The sequence below is a fragment of the Gorilla gorilla genome, chromosome 17, assembly GCF_029281585.2.
Source record: "Gorilla gorilla gorilla isolate KB3781 chromosome 17, NHGRI_mGorGor1-v2.1_pri, whole genome shotgun sequence".
Classification (NCBI taxonomy): Eukaryota; Metazoa; Chordata; class Mammalia; order Primates; family Hominidae; genus Gorilla; species Gorilla gorilla.
The window spans coordinates 70701319-70714403 of NC_073241.2; the positions used below are offsets into that span (position 1 = coordinate 70701319).

Genomic DNA, 13085 nt, shown 5'->3' on the forward strand with positions numbered 1-13085 from the left:
AATCAGAAACGTATTAAAGTAATACTAATGTAATTCAGCATATTAATAATTAAAAGAAGAAAGAAAAAAATAGGATCTTCTCATAATACTTATTTCCCGGTTAAATCAGAAAAACATTTGATTTAATTTTACGTTTGCCTATGATAGAACACTCAGCCAACAGAAGTTTCAGGTTTCTAAAGCTCACAAAGAGTACTGTATTAGATTTTTTTTTAGAGCTGCTATAACAAATTATGACAAATATATTGGCTTAAAACCATACACCTTTATTATCTTACAGTTTTTTGTGTTAAAAGTTTGCTACAGTTCTCACTGGGCTGAAGTCAAGTTGTTGACATGGCTGTGTTTCTTCTAGAGGCTTTAGGAGAATATCTGCATTGCAGTTTTTAGTTGCTAGAGGCTGCCCGTTTTCCTTAACATGTGGCTCCTTCTTCCATCTTCAATGCCAGTAATGGCTGGTTAAGTCCTCACACTCCGCCACTCCTGTCTTCTCTTCTAACTCCCTTTTCCACTTTCAAAGACCCTTGTGATAACATTAGACCCCTCTGGATAATCCAGGATAATGTATCTATTTGAAATTCATTTTAAGGTTAGCAATCTTAATTCCACTGGTAACTTTAATTCTCTTTTTCCATGTATTTTAATATATCCACATCTTCTAGAGATTAGAATGTGAATACATTTGGGAGGCCATTATTCTGCCTACCACAAGTACATATGAGTTAGGTTTGTTTTCAGCAAAGAACAATCAAAATCCTATCAGAAAGGGCTTACATAAGAAAATCTTCACTTGTTCCATGCTTTGAGAAGCAGCAGTTCAGGACCGTATGGCAACACAGGCATGACATCAGAGTCTCCAGCCTCTTCTACTTTTCTGTTATATAATCTTTGATGCAAAAGATGGCTGCTTCTCTAAGAGGCATCATATCTGCATTCTAGGCAAGAAGAAAGTGGAAGAGGGGAGGGGCAGTGCCTATGTCAAGAATGCAAAAAGATTTCCCAGAAACCTTAAATTTGCATGTCATTATCTAGTACTGGTATTTTAGCTGCAATGGAGTTTGAAAAAGTAAGATTTTTTTAAAAATCTGGACATAGTGCTGCCCTTTTCAAAATCAATTACCTATTAGTAAGATGGAAGGGGGGTAATGAATACTGCATAGGAAACTAGCAGTGTCAGCTACTAAATAACTATCATCATATTTAATGGTGATATTTTAGAAGCGTTTCAATTCGAGTCACGGATAAGGTGGAGATGTCCACTATCACTTCTGTTCATTCTTTTGGAGTTTCCAATCAATGGTAATACCAAGAAAAATAAATAGAAGGTATAGGAAAAGAAAGCAGAAAATCACTGAAGATGGGCATATTGTCAGTAGGACATCATAAATTGTTTTGCAAGGATTTTTAGGCACCTAGATAATAACCAAATAAAAATGTTATAGTTGAATATATGGGTACATGAATAGAGATGCAAATTTGAATCATAAGGGAACAATGGCTCACGCCTGTAATCCCAGCACTTTGGGAGGCCGAGGCAGGTGGATCACCTGAAGTCAGGAGTTCGAGACCAGCCTGATCAACATGGTGAAACCTCGTCTCTACTAAAAATACAAAAATTAGCCAGGTGTGGTGGCACATGCCTGTAATCCCAGCTACTTGGGAGGCCAAGGCAGGAGAATCTCTTGAACCTGGGAGACAGAGGTTGCAGTGAGCCGAGATTGTGCCATTGCACTCCAGCCTGGGCAACAAGAGCAAAACTCCATCTCAGAGAAAAAAAGAAAGAGACAAAGAAAGAAAGAGAGAAAAAAGAAAGAAAGAAAGAAAGAAAGAGGGAGGGAGGAAGGAAGGAAGGAAGGAAAGAGGGAAGGAAGGAAGGGAGGAAGGAAGGAAGGAAAAGAAAAGAAAAGAAAAATCTCTGTAATTGACTACAATTGCCTGGTGGTAGAGAATAAGGTTAAATAGAGGGGAAGAGTTAAGACTGAACATTAAATAATTACAATATTTAAAGACAAAACTAAGAAATGTCCAGAGAAGTGGGAGTAAATACAGAAAATACAGAGAAGTATGGTGTTAATGTCAATGACAAGAAGAAAGTTTCAAGGGGAAGAAGCTAAAAATGTTTCATTTTGCTGAGAAGAACAAAAAATAAAAGATAAAAAATAAGACAAAGTTGACTTTATGATATGGTAGGCTTTGATGACCAAGGCATATACTAGAATAGTGGCAATTTTGATGTGAGCCTGATGAAAATGAGTTCAAGAGTTCGTGGGGTCACAATAGTCAAGATATGGAAGCAACCTAAATGTCCTTGGACAGATGATGGGATGAAGGGTAACGAAGATAGGATACATACATACAGTGAAATATGTACTATTCAGATGTACAAAAGAAGGACATTCTGGAGTATATGATGACATGGGTAAGCCTTGAAGACAATATGCTAAGTGAAATAAGAAAGTCATACACACACACACACACACACACACACACACACACACAAAACAAATACTGCATGATATCACTTATATGAGGTATCTAATAAAACACATTCATGGAATCAGGTATTGGAATGGTAGTTTCCAAGTGCTGGAGAGAGGAAAATGGGGAGTTAATAATCAATGGACATGAAGTTTCAGTCAAACAAGATGAATAAACCCTACAGATTGCTTATACAACATTGTACTTAAAACCAACAATAATGTTTTACACTTCTGAGTGTAGATGACATGTTAAGTTTTCTGACCATAGTAAAATAAAATACAGTTCAAGGGAAATGGAGACATTGAAACAGCATAAAAAACTTTTGAAAATTTTAATTTTCAAGTAAGCAGAAATATAGGGCAATATTGGGGAGTGGGAATAGGGGTGGAGTTCAGAGTATAATTTTATTTATGAGAGACTAGAGTTTGTTAACTGCTAATTGGGATGATCCTATAAAAGAGTCTTGTGGAAGTACCAACGAAGGGATTGGTGAGCAGAAATATATCATTCCTAAATATCTAGAAAGGAATTGGTATTAAAATAAGATGTATAACTCGCCTTTTTAAACAAGTTATAGAGATAAAAGAATGGGTGTAGCTAGAAAGATGAAAAGATACAAGAGCTCCCATATGACAGCTTCAATTTCCCCCGTGAAGAATAAGATCATCTGCTGAGAATTGACAGGGGCAGATGGGGAGAACCAGAAGATTAATGAAAATGGAATAGGTTTGAAATAGCCACTGTAAATATTGGAAAGAAATTGACCAGATCAACATACTAGAATTATTGGTTAGTCTTGTTATTGGAACTCAGCTGAGGTTAGCAATCATAAATTCACAATGGAATCACATTGTTATGTGATATTTTTCCGGGAAAACATGATATTTCCTGGCAATAGTTTTATCCAAGGTTTGGATTTGTCCCAGATAAAAGCAATATAGAACAGAGGGGCAGAAGGATTTAGCATTTATGTAAGGTTTAATTGTAATGTTGGGACAAGCAATCTAAGCTGCATAGGAAGGAGAGTGACAGCAGATTTAAATCCCATGGATAGCAAAACCAATAGGGGTGAAAGCTGCAGATCTGAACATTCATGGTAGGGTTGTTTGAACAAACAAGCTAGAAAGGTGGAAAATTCAGGCCAGAGAGTAGTAACTTTGAACTAGTTATTTTAAAAGTAAAATCATTTCAAGATTAAGGCAAAGAGCTGGAAAGAGTATTCAGGAGATAATTTGAGACTATGAAGAAATACGCTGCTCCTAGAGTAAACATCCCAAAGAGGAGAATAATAATTTAGGGTTGGACTCAAGGAAAGCAATATAGAACATTTGGGCAAGATGGTGCAGTTTATAAAGTGGAATGAAAACAAGGTGAACTCATCCCTCAGATATTGACCAGGGAGCATTGAGCACTGGACTATGCCATGAAATGTGGATCTCTACTAGCCACAGTCATGAATTGAATCATGGTATGGGATCCTTTTCTATATTCACAGAATGTTCCACACATCTTCAAATAGTACTCCCTCTGGGATGACTTGGTTCATCTCAGTGATAAGTGGCATCTTCTGTTATTCATCAATTTCCTAAGCAGCCCAGACATACAAAACTGGGGGGCACAAATTATGCTGAGTGATAGTATGATCACATGATTTGAGGTTGTAAGTTCGGCTCCACAGCCCGCCTTTGACACACGATAATTTTGGGTGCAGTTTTCTTCCATCAACCCCTCCTCCTCTTTATTCATCCCACCTCCATGTATACACAATTGACTTGTTTATCCCGACTCTTGGTTTTTCAGACCTTACCTTGTTGCCTCTCAGAAGTCTTAAAGCAGACCACAATGCTCTAGGCTCTATCCTCTTGGTGTTCAAACCCACCAAATGGTGACAATCTGTTTAGATTCTCATTCCTTTTGGGTCTTGTTGGTGACTGATTGGCTAATCGGTCAAAACAATTTATGCAGAAGCACAAATGGCTGAAGGTAGCATGGTGCATTGTAATGTCCTTGTAACCAATTCTTCACTCAGGTTATCAGAGCTTTAGTCTCAAAGAGTGATTAATGGTATGAGTTTCAAGCACTGTGCAAAAGACAGTTGGAGTCTCTTTTCCAGGAAGAAAATACTTAAAAGTATTTCTCAAGTTCATTCCTTAATTCATGCAATAGCTGAGAGTCTGTTATATCTGCTATATCCCAGACATTGCTTAAGGTTCTGGCCATAAGAAATGCCAAGGTCTCCGACCCACACCTTAAATAATTTATAGTCTGGGAAGAGACAGATGCATAACAAAAATGGGTAATAGCTGCCACAATAGAAATCTGTAAGTGTGCAAAAGAGACATAAAAGAGAAAGTGAAAATCCTCATTGTCTCATTTCCTCTGGGAACATGTTTCAATAATGATCCTTTCTCTTCTGTTTACTTTTTGTTTCTTCTCTACTGGTCCTTTCTAGTCATCCTATAACTCAAGTCCATTTCATCTAAAAACAAAATAAAATAAAACAACAGCCTATTATTAACTTTGGATATCCTTCCATTTTTGTATTTCTCCTTTATAGCCTTCTTAGCAAAAATGTTCTTAAATTAGGTTGCATATTCTAATTACCTGGGGAAGGGGACTCATGCCTGGACCCCACTCCACAGAAATTCTGTTTATTTGGTCTGGGAAGTAGGCATCAGGATTTTTAAAGTCTCCCAGGTATATTCTAATACGAATGAGCCAAGAATGAGAGCTGCCATTCTGAAGAACGATAAGACTGATCACTCCAACATTATGTGCAGTGCAGGACATATTAAGAACTCAATAAATGGCTATTACCATTGCATTAATCAATAAATACGAGTGTGCTTTGAGTGCATGGGTGTCACAATCTAGTTAACAGAAAACTGGTAGACATATTTGCCTGACTGAGGTGGAAATGACTTAGTATTTACCAGCTGTTCCAGATTTGTTTCACTTCAAACTGTTGACAGCTAAAAGGCAAGACTCTTAGCACTCAGTTTCTCCATCTGTAAAATGGGAAAAATCACTTATTCTGAATTACGGGGTTGGTTAGAGGATTAATTAGCTCATCTTTGTAAAATGCTCTGCAGAGGGGCAAAAAAAAAATCTATAAGAGCTAAGGATTATAGTCTCTCTGAAGCATCTATAATTTGTAGAGACTTTCATAGCCCATCTGGTCAGTGAAGCCTATAGTTTGGAGCCTTACTTTTGCTTCAAAGCTTTAGAACACAGACTCTGGTTAAACTAACTGGGCTTCACTTAGCCCCCGGGAAAATGACTATAAACTTGTTGCTGTCGAAAATGTCCACAATCTTTGCTCTTTATACTCTGAGTGAATGTTCAATCCTACATGTTCCCCAAATGCCATCTTTTATGTCTTCTCTTGGGAAAGACAGTGGTGGAAGTGAAGAAGAAGGGCAAATGGGACCACCTCCCCCAACCCCGCTTAAACCTATCCATCAGTTGGATGATGTGTTTGACAACTAAACTGGATCTTTACCTATTTTTCTTGCAGGATTTTCTAGTAGCTGCTTTCATACCCCATTCCAGTAATATTTAATGTTGCCTCATCGTTCCATTGTGCTCAAAGGTCTTTGTAAGGACACTGAAATAAAAACGATGATTCCTGGCATCTGCACAGAGTGAAGCAAGAGAATGTTACAAATGAGAAAATAGAGCTGGGGTCTGCTTTCTTTCTTTTGGCAAAAAACCTGCTATAGAAACTAATGTAGATGAGGGGGCACTGAGCCATATATAAGTGAGTAATTATCTACTGTTACAGGCCTTATTATCTCTCCAAATGTTTGCTAAAATTCTGTTGGGCAGCCATCTGGACCCAGAGATTTACCCGTGGATAGAGAGTAGATTGTTGTTTTAACTTGAGATAGGAAAATTTCTTTCTTTAATTCTTTTCTGTCATCTTCTGTTAAATAATTTAAGTGAATGTCTCTTACACAGCTCTCTGTGAGTCCTCAGAGTAAGTGGATTCAGTGTGATAAACTCATATAAAATATTTTTTGAAAGTTTTCTTTTTTCCCTTTTCCCCCACCAGAGAATCCAAGGACAGTTTGCCATCTGTTGTAAGAATTTCATTAATGCACCTATTTTCTCTTCCTTTTTGCAAGAGTGGTCAGTCCAAATAATTTGTAGCCCTCTCCTGTTATGGGAAGGATTCGCTGCCCGGAAGCATCACCCCATCACAGCTAAGTCCCTGCTCTCCATTATGGCTTTCTCTCAGGTGGCTTTGTTAGCTCAGAACAACAAAGCCTATGTCCCAAAGCCTGGTTGGGTATCAATAATTTAACAACATGTCATAGACAACAGTGAACCATGCTGCTAGGGTTGAAATATTCCTAGGGCTTACTATCTATTATGCTGGGTTTTCTCACTATGCAGTGAATGGAGTACAGGTGGGCCCAGCATTTTCCCAATTCAGAAACTTACAAGATAAGATAATGGCACAGGGGAGGGTTTATTTGCATTACAAAAGATTCCCTGATTTACCAAAGGGTTCACTTTGGATCTTCTTTAAATTAAGAGCTCGTTTTCAGCAATTAAATGTTTATAGGCTTAATTTGTTTGGCGCTTTCATGATAACACTCCCAAAGAACTGCCTTATTCAGACAAGATGACTCTCCTTCCGACTTGACTGGTCAAAAGTCTGTGCAAAAAATATTTGAAACATAATATTCAAAGCAGAACTTTTACTTCATATTTTCTTTTGGTCTAGATTTCATCACAGTCTGGTACAGATAAGTGTAGCTTAGAGTCGGCTGCACCTGATTTGAACACAACTGACCCCAAATTCTCACTGTCTCACTTAGACACATGACCCAGTTACTCCCCATAGTGCCAGATAAAATGCCCAGGCACCAAAAACATCAGGCATCAGTGCAGAACGTTCTGTTCTAGTAATTACATTTGGGAGACAGAGGAAGGTTTACAGTGCAGTCCCGTAGCACAAAACCACATAGATACCCAGACATAGTTACATCATTCCTAAAGTCCCTCTCCAAGAATCACAGGTCCTCTCCTGTCTGTCTTCCTCAGCAAGTGCCCAAACTCAGGACCTGTTCTTCACCCTCTTGGAGTTTGTCCCCGCTGTGCAGAGAATTCTGCCCTGCTCAGTCCAGTTTCTGCTTCCCTACTGTCAGTCATCTCTGTGGTTAGCTAAAAACCATCTCCCCAGCTACCAGAAACTCCCAGTATATGCCTTCTGCTCTTTTTCTTTTATATAATGGTTTCATTTGTTTGTTTGTTTTAGCTAAATTATTCACCTTCACTGGAAAGGTTTACTCTCTTTGAGACTGGCCTGCTGCCACATATCAAAGAGGACAAGCCCAAGTTTGGAGCATGACACAGGGCCATCTACCATAAATCATCAGAACAGTTTGAACAAGGGGCAATTATAAATGCCCAGGAAAGCCAGAGAATCATTGCACAACTGTTTCTTACACTGTCTGAGTAGTTTACGCCAGATCAAGTCAGAGTGATTGGGAGCCTCACCTCCCCTCCTCAGGATGGACTATGATCAGGAAACCCCTGATCATAGGGGTTTCCATCAATCATGGGTTGTGGGTCTGCACAGGAATTTTGCTAAGAAGGGCTTGAGAACTAAGTGAGGAATATGAGGGGTCAAGGGTCAGATTTAGGAAGAGGGTACTCCTTTCCTCCTGCTTTTCTTACTAGGATTTATCAGGAACTCTCTTCTCCTATAAATAACTATCTTTTTGTTGTGGGTCTCCATTGCTATCCATAAGAGCATCTTTGCTGCTCTCCTGGCATTCACCCTCTAAGCCCCTTGGATATCGTGGCCACAGAAATCTCACTAAAGCACCACTTCCATCCCACCATTTCTCCTGCTCAAAAACCTACACTGCTCCTTATGTTCCTGCATCAGTTATAAAAGGCATGCCCATATAATTTATTGCCCAAACCAGGACATATTTGAGAGTAAAAAAAGGTGCACTTAATATTTATGTCAAGACCACAGGTGTAAATGGAAAATGCCTCATGTAACAGGGATATATGGTCACCTTAAACATAATCTCCCTACCTTGTGTTTGAGACTATGTTTCCATACTACTTATCAACCTAATCTTATTCCAAAGGTCAGAGCACTACTGCAATACTAAAAATAATAGCAGCAAAGGCAACCATAATACTAGCAACCACTCATGAGTTCTCTTCTGCATAGCAAGCACTATGTCTCAGTGACATTTACTTTTTTCACTTTCCACATTCTTATGAGATCAGGGTGCCATTTTTGCCATTTTACAAGTGGGTAAACTGAAATAAAGAGGTTTAAATACTTGGCCAAGGTCATGCAGCTGGTGAATGGCACCCCTGGAATTTAAGTCCAGGATAGTTTGACCCTGTGCTTACCACTGTTTGCCAAACCATCTCCTTACTTTGTTGCTGTTGTTGTTGTTGTTGTTGTTGTTGTTGTTGTTGTTGTTGAGATGGAGTTTCGCTCTTGTTGCCCAGGCTGGAGTGCAGTGCCGCGGTCTCGGCTCACTGCAAACTCTGCCTCCCAGATTCAAACAATTCTCCTGCCTCTGTCTCCCAAGTAGATGGGACTACAGGCGCCTGTCATCATGCCTGGCTAATTTTTGTATTTTTAGTAGAGAGGAGGTTTCACCATGTTGGCCAGGCTGGTCTCGAACTCCTGACCTCAGGTGATCTGCTCGCCTCGGCCTCCCAAAGTGCGAGGATTACAGGTGTGAGTCACTGTGCCTGGCCCATCTCCTTACATTTTTAGTGTACTTTGTAAAGCACATAAAGAATATTTAGGATTACAACGGATGGAATGTTCTCCTAGTCTGGATGTGGTCTCCCCCATACTGCTGAATGGCTGAATTAACATTACCCAACTCCTTCCCACCCTTCCATCTTTGCTTATGCTGTTGTCTCTAAATTTATTGCCCTTCTATGTTTTTCGTGTCGATCCATGGTCAGTCCATCTGGCAAAGCCCAGTTTAATTTCACACCCTCTGTGAAACCATAGCTGGCTACTCAGTTGACATTAATCCCTCCCACCTGTATCCTCTTAGCCTAATTATCGTTCGTATGGTACACAAATTTGTAATAAATTAAAATTTTCCTTTTCAGTTCTCTAATGATTTTATGTTTGTTATTCTTCTTTCCTTAACCTGTATGCAAATCCTTCAAAGACAGGGGACCTCCTAGAACAAAATTTAACTTGAAATTTGGCCAGATAAATATTGTTTAGACATTTTTTTTAACAAACTCAGTTAAGAGATTAAATAACTCATCTAAAATTCATATTAAAAAAACTCCCTAAAAAGATTGTTAATTGTTTAATATTTTTTCTACCAAAAAATGAGATATTCCTAGTAGCATTATTAAGACACTTTGAAATAAGATTTTTATTTAAGTAAATGGACACATACTAAAACAATTATCTTAAAATAAAATACTCTTGCTTTTTAAAGAAATATATCCAACTGGTTTGAGTTGTCTCACCTTGTGATGAGGAAAAGTAAACTCCAACATTTTCCTCACACCTGTAATGGGAAAAACACAATATCCTGCTGCCTGGACCAGAAAAACCAGCAAGAACCCCAGGGATGTTCTGTAGTCTCAAATTCACTAGAAACTTATTTGGGGGGAACAAGAAGGAAACTGATCTCAAAACAGACGTGTTGACTATATTGCCCCAACAATAATGTATTGAAATTCCCGACGAGGCTGAACAATACCTAAACCATCAGCTTCACTCTGGCTTCATTCCTTTTGCTAATAAATTGATGTGAACTTCCCTGGCCATGCTGAGGTCATCTGCCAGCCTGTGACTGATGATTCTACATGGGGAAATAACGCAGTAAGTACTACTCAGATAGCCAGCAATCTACTCCCATTGTCCCCAGGCCCAGGGAAGCATGCAAGCCCTGGCTTCATGGAGTGGTGGCTTTGGGCCTGATGAAATAGGCACTGGGCACATCACTTTCCAAAAATGATCAGAGAGCCATGATGGAGAAAGAAGGCACTAAAGGAACAGGAGGCATTCTAGAATACAGACAGTGCAGAATATTACAGTCACTAATTTGCAAAAGATTATGCCAGTAGGAAATCTTATGGCCTATTTGCAAAAACACTTCCCTGAGTTACTCTGCAGGATCAGTCAGTGAAAAATTACAAAATTAGCCAAGGTGCTTTTTTTTTCCTTTTGTTCCAGCATCCTTGGTACACTTCTGATGCCTGAAGTCCTTATGCTCCTCACTGTTCTTTCTCTAATACTCTATTGCTTCTCAAAATAATAATAATAGCAAACATCTAGAGATTGCTTATTATGTTCTAGGAACTACACTTTTCATAGAACACCTCTTTGATTCTTACAAATCCACCTTGAAATTGGCTACAATTTTTACCTTGACCTGAAGTTGTTGACAAATTTTCCCAGACACACGGAACTAGTTAAACGGCAGAACTGGGTTGTAAAGCCAGGCAGGGCCACCTGAGTCCTGAGTTTCGGCATCCACATAAAGCATACACCCAATTCACTCATGCAGCTATTTTTCCACCAAGAAGGAATGTGGTTTCAGAAACTAGTTTACTCTGAGATTACAGACTTAACCAATCCCCTTCCCAAGGTTGCTCATATTTTAAAAAATCTCAGAATAGAAACATTGCATGTGTGTCAGTAAAATGTCATCCCAATGGTAGATAAGATTTTTCTTTGTATAAGACTAGTCTTTTTTACTTTTTTTAACTTTAAGTTCTGGGATACATGAGCTGAACGTGCAGGTTTGTTACATAGGTATATATGTGCCATGGTGGTTTGCTGCACCTATGAACTCATCATCTATGTTTTAAGCCCCACATGCATTAGGTATTTGTCCTAATGCTCTCCCTCTCCTTGCCCCTCTCCTACCCAACAGGCCCCAGTGTGTAATGTTTCCCTCCCTGTGTCCGTGTGTTCTCATTGTTCAACTCCCACTTATGAGTGAGAACATGCGGTGTTTGGATTTCTGCTCCTGTGTTTGTCTGCTGAGGACGATGGTTTCCAGCTTCATCCATGTCCCCGCAAAGGACATGAACTCATTTTTTATGGCTGCATAATATTCCATGGTGTATGTGCCATATTTTCTTTACCCAGTCTATCATTGATGGGCATTTGGGTTGGTTCCAAGTCTTTGCTATAGTAAATAGTGCTGAAATAAACTTATGTGTGCATGTGTTTTTATAACAGAGTAATTATTATAATCTTTTGGGTATATACCCACTAATGAGATTGCTGGGTCAAATGAAGACCCGTCTTCTTAATCGGCCTGTGAATTATACTAGAACAAATTTAACCTCTATGGATCACAGGACTAGAGTGGTAGGTCCTCTTCTGAGTTGCCCAGAAGCTCCAGAGGCTGAAATAGATTATTTCTCTATCCTTGGATTCAAATCTTCATGATTTCAGTTCTTGTACATGTATTCCTTCCCTCCACATAGCCGGGAACCACCTTTTTAATTTACAAAAAAAATTCCGCTAGTTCAAGACTCATGTTTTTCTTAATGTAAGTCCTTATCAATTACAACCCAAATATATAATTCTTCTTTGAATTTGCCGTACATACATACTTATAGCCTATAGATGATTCTTATACTTGATTAATTCTATCATGCTCTTCTCTGGTAAATGTGTTATGTTTCACTTTCTGACAAAACTCAAATGTGTTTATGTCTTACTTCCTGATAAAAGTTTCTCAGTGAATGGAAAAGCAGAGAGTTATCAATATTTCTGACTATTTCTAGCACAAACTAAGTATGAAGAAGCTTCTTAAATGAGATAATGTGTGGGAACCACTTATGAGTGGCTGGTATATAGAATGTGTTTACACACACAGAGACACATACATTACATTACATTATTTACCTCTCCCTTCTTTTACCTTAAAAAAACACTTTTGGCTAAACAAACAAAAACCTAGCCTTTCTATAGTTAAATTCAAACATATATTTAGTGAAATTAAGAATTGTGTTTGCCTTAAAATCCTGTGTGTAACTAGGAACTGAACAGATGGTGAAAGACCTGGTCTCAGGCACATATTCCTTCTCTTCAAATAAGATGCCCCTTGATTTAAGGAGAACAGCTCCTGGGAGTCTAATTCCATCAGTAGGCTAGTCTCATCGTGCAATCTTGACACATTTGAGGAATGTAGACCAAGATAATCAACTGTCCTCACTTGGGCCACCATCACCTTTGAGATCAGTGGAGCCTGTCTCATTGCAATTCGCCAGAGTAAGTCTGCTCAGAAAGCACCTGGCAGGACAGCCTAATTTAAGTATTTACCCTGGCAGCCAAACTAGCTCTTTCAGATTCATTACGGTTTCTCAAACGACTAAAATTAATTTCTTTAAGTGAATAGAGAAATGACATTTTAAAATAACCTTATAAGGATACAATATTTGAATTATCACAATTGTTAGCTATTTTTAAATTCTATTAATTAATATTATTTTATCTCCAACATATGTTCTTGTTTTTATGGAACTGTACTCGTGACTAGTCTGGGATAAAATGTCATCAGTAGCCTCTGGCAAGTAGAGATTTCACATCTGGGTAACTTCACCTGTCCTTACTTTATAAT

The 13085-nt window shown here is 38.6% G+C and overlaps 1 long non-coding RNA gene across 2 annotated transcripts in view; it reads right to left on the reverse strand.

The window, feature by feature from the left end:
* LOC129528206 (uncharacterized) overlaps positions 1–13085 on the reverse strand; it is a 56277-nt gene that overhangs the window by 11100 nt on the left and 32092 nt on the right. The window contains exons 4-5 of one of the 2 annotated variants that reach the window (XR_008673420.2): positions 5984–6116; positions 4047–4960 (exon numbers count right to left, since the gene is read on the reverse strand). The exons of the other annotated variant lie outside the window; for it this stretch is intronic. This is a non-coding gene — a long non-coding RNA (uncharacterized lncRNA). Of the gene's footprint in view, positions 1–4046; positions 4961–5983; positions 6117–13085 lie in introns of those variants that run through there. 2 annotated transcript variants of the gene reach the window in all.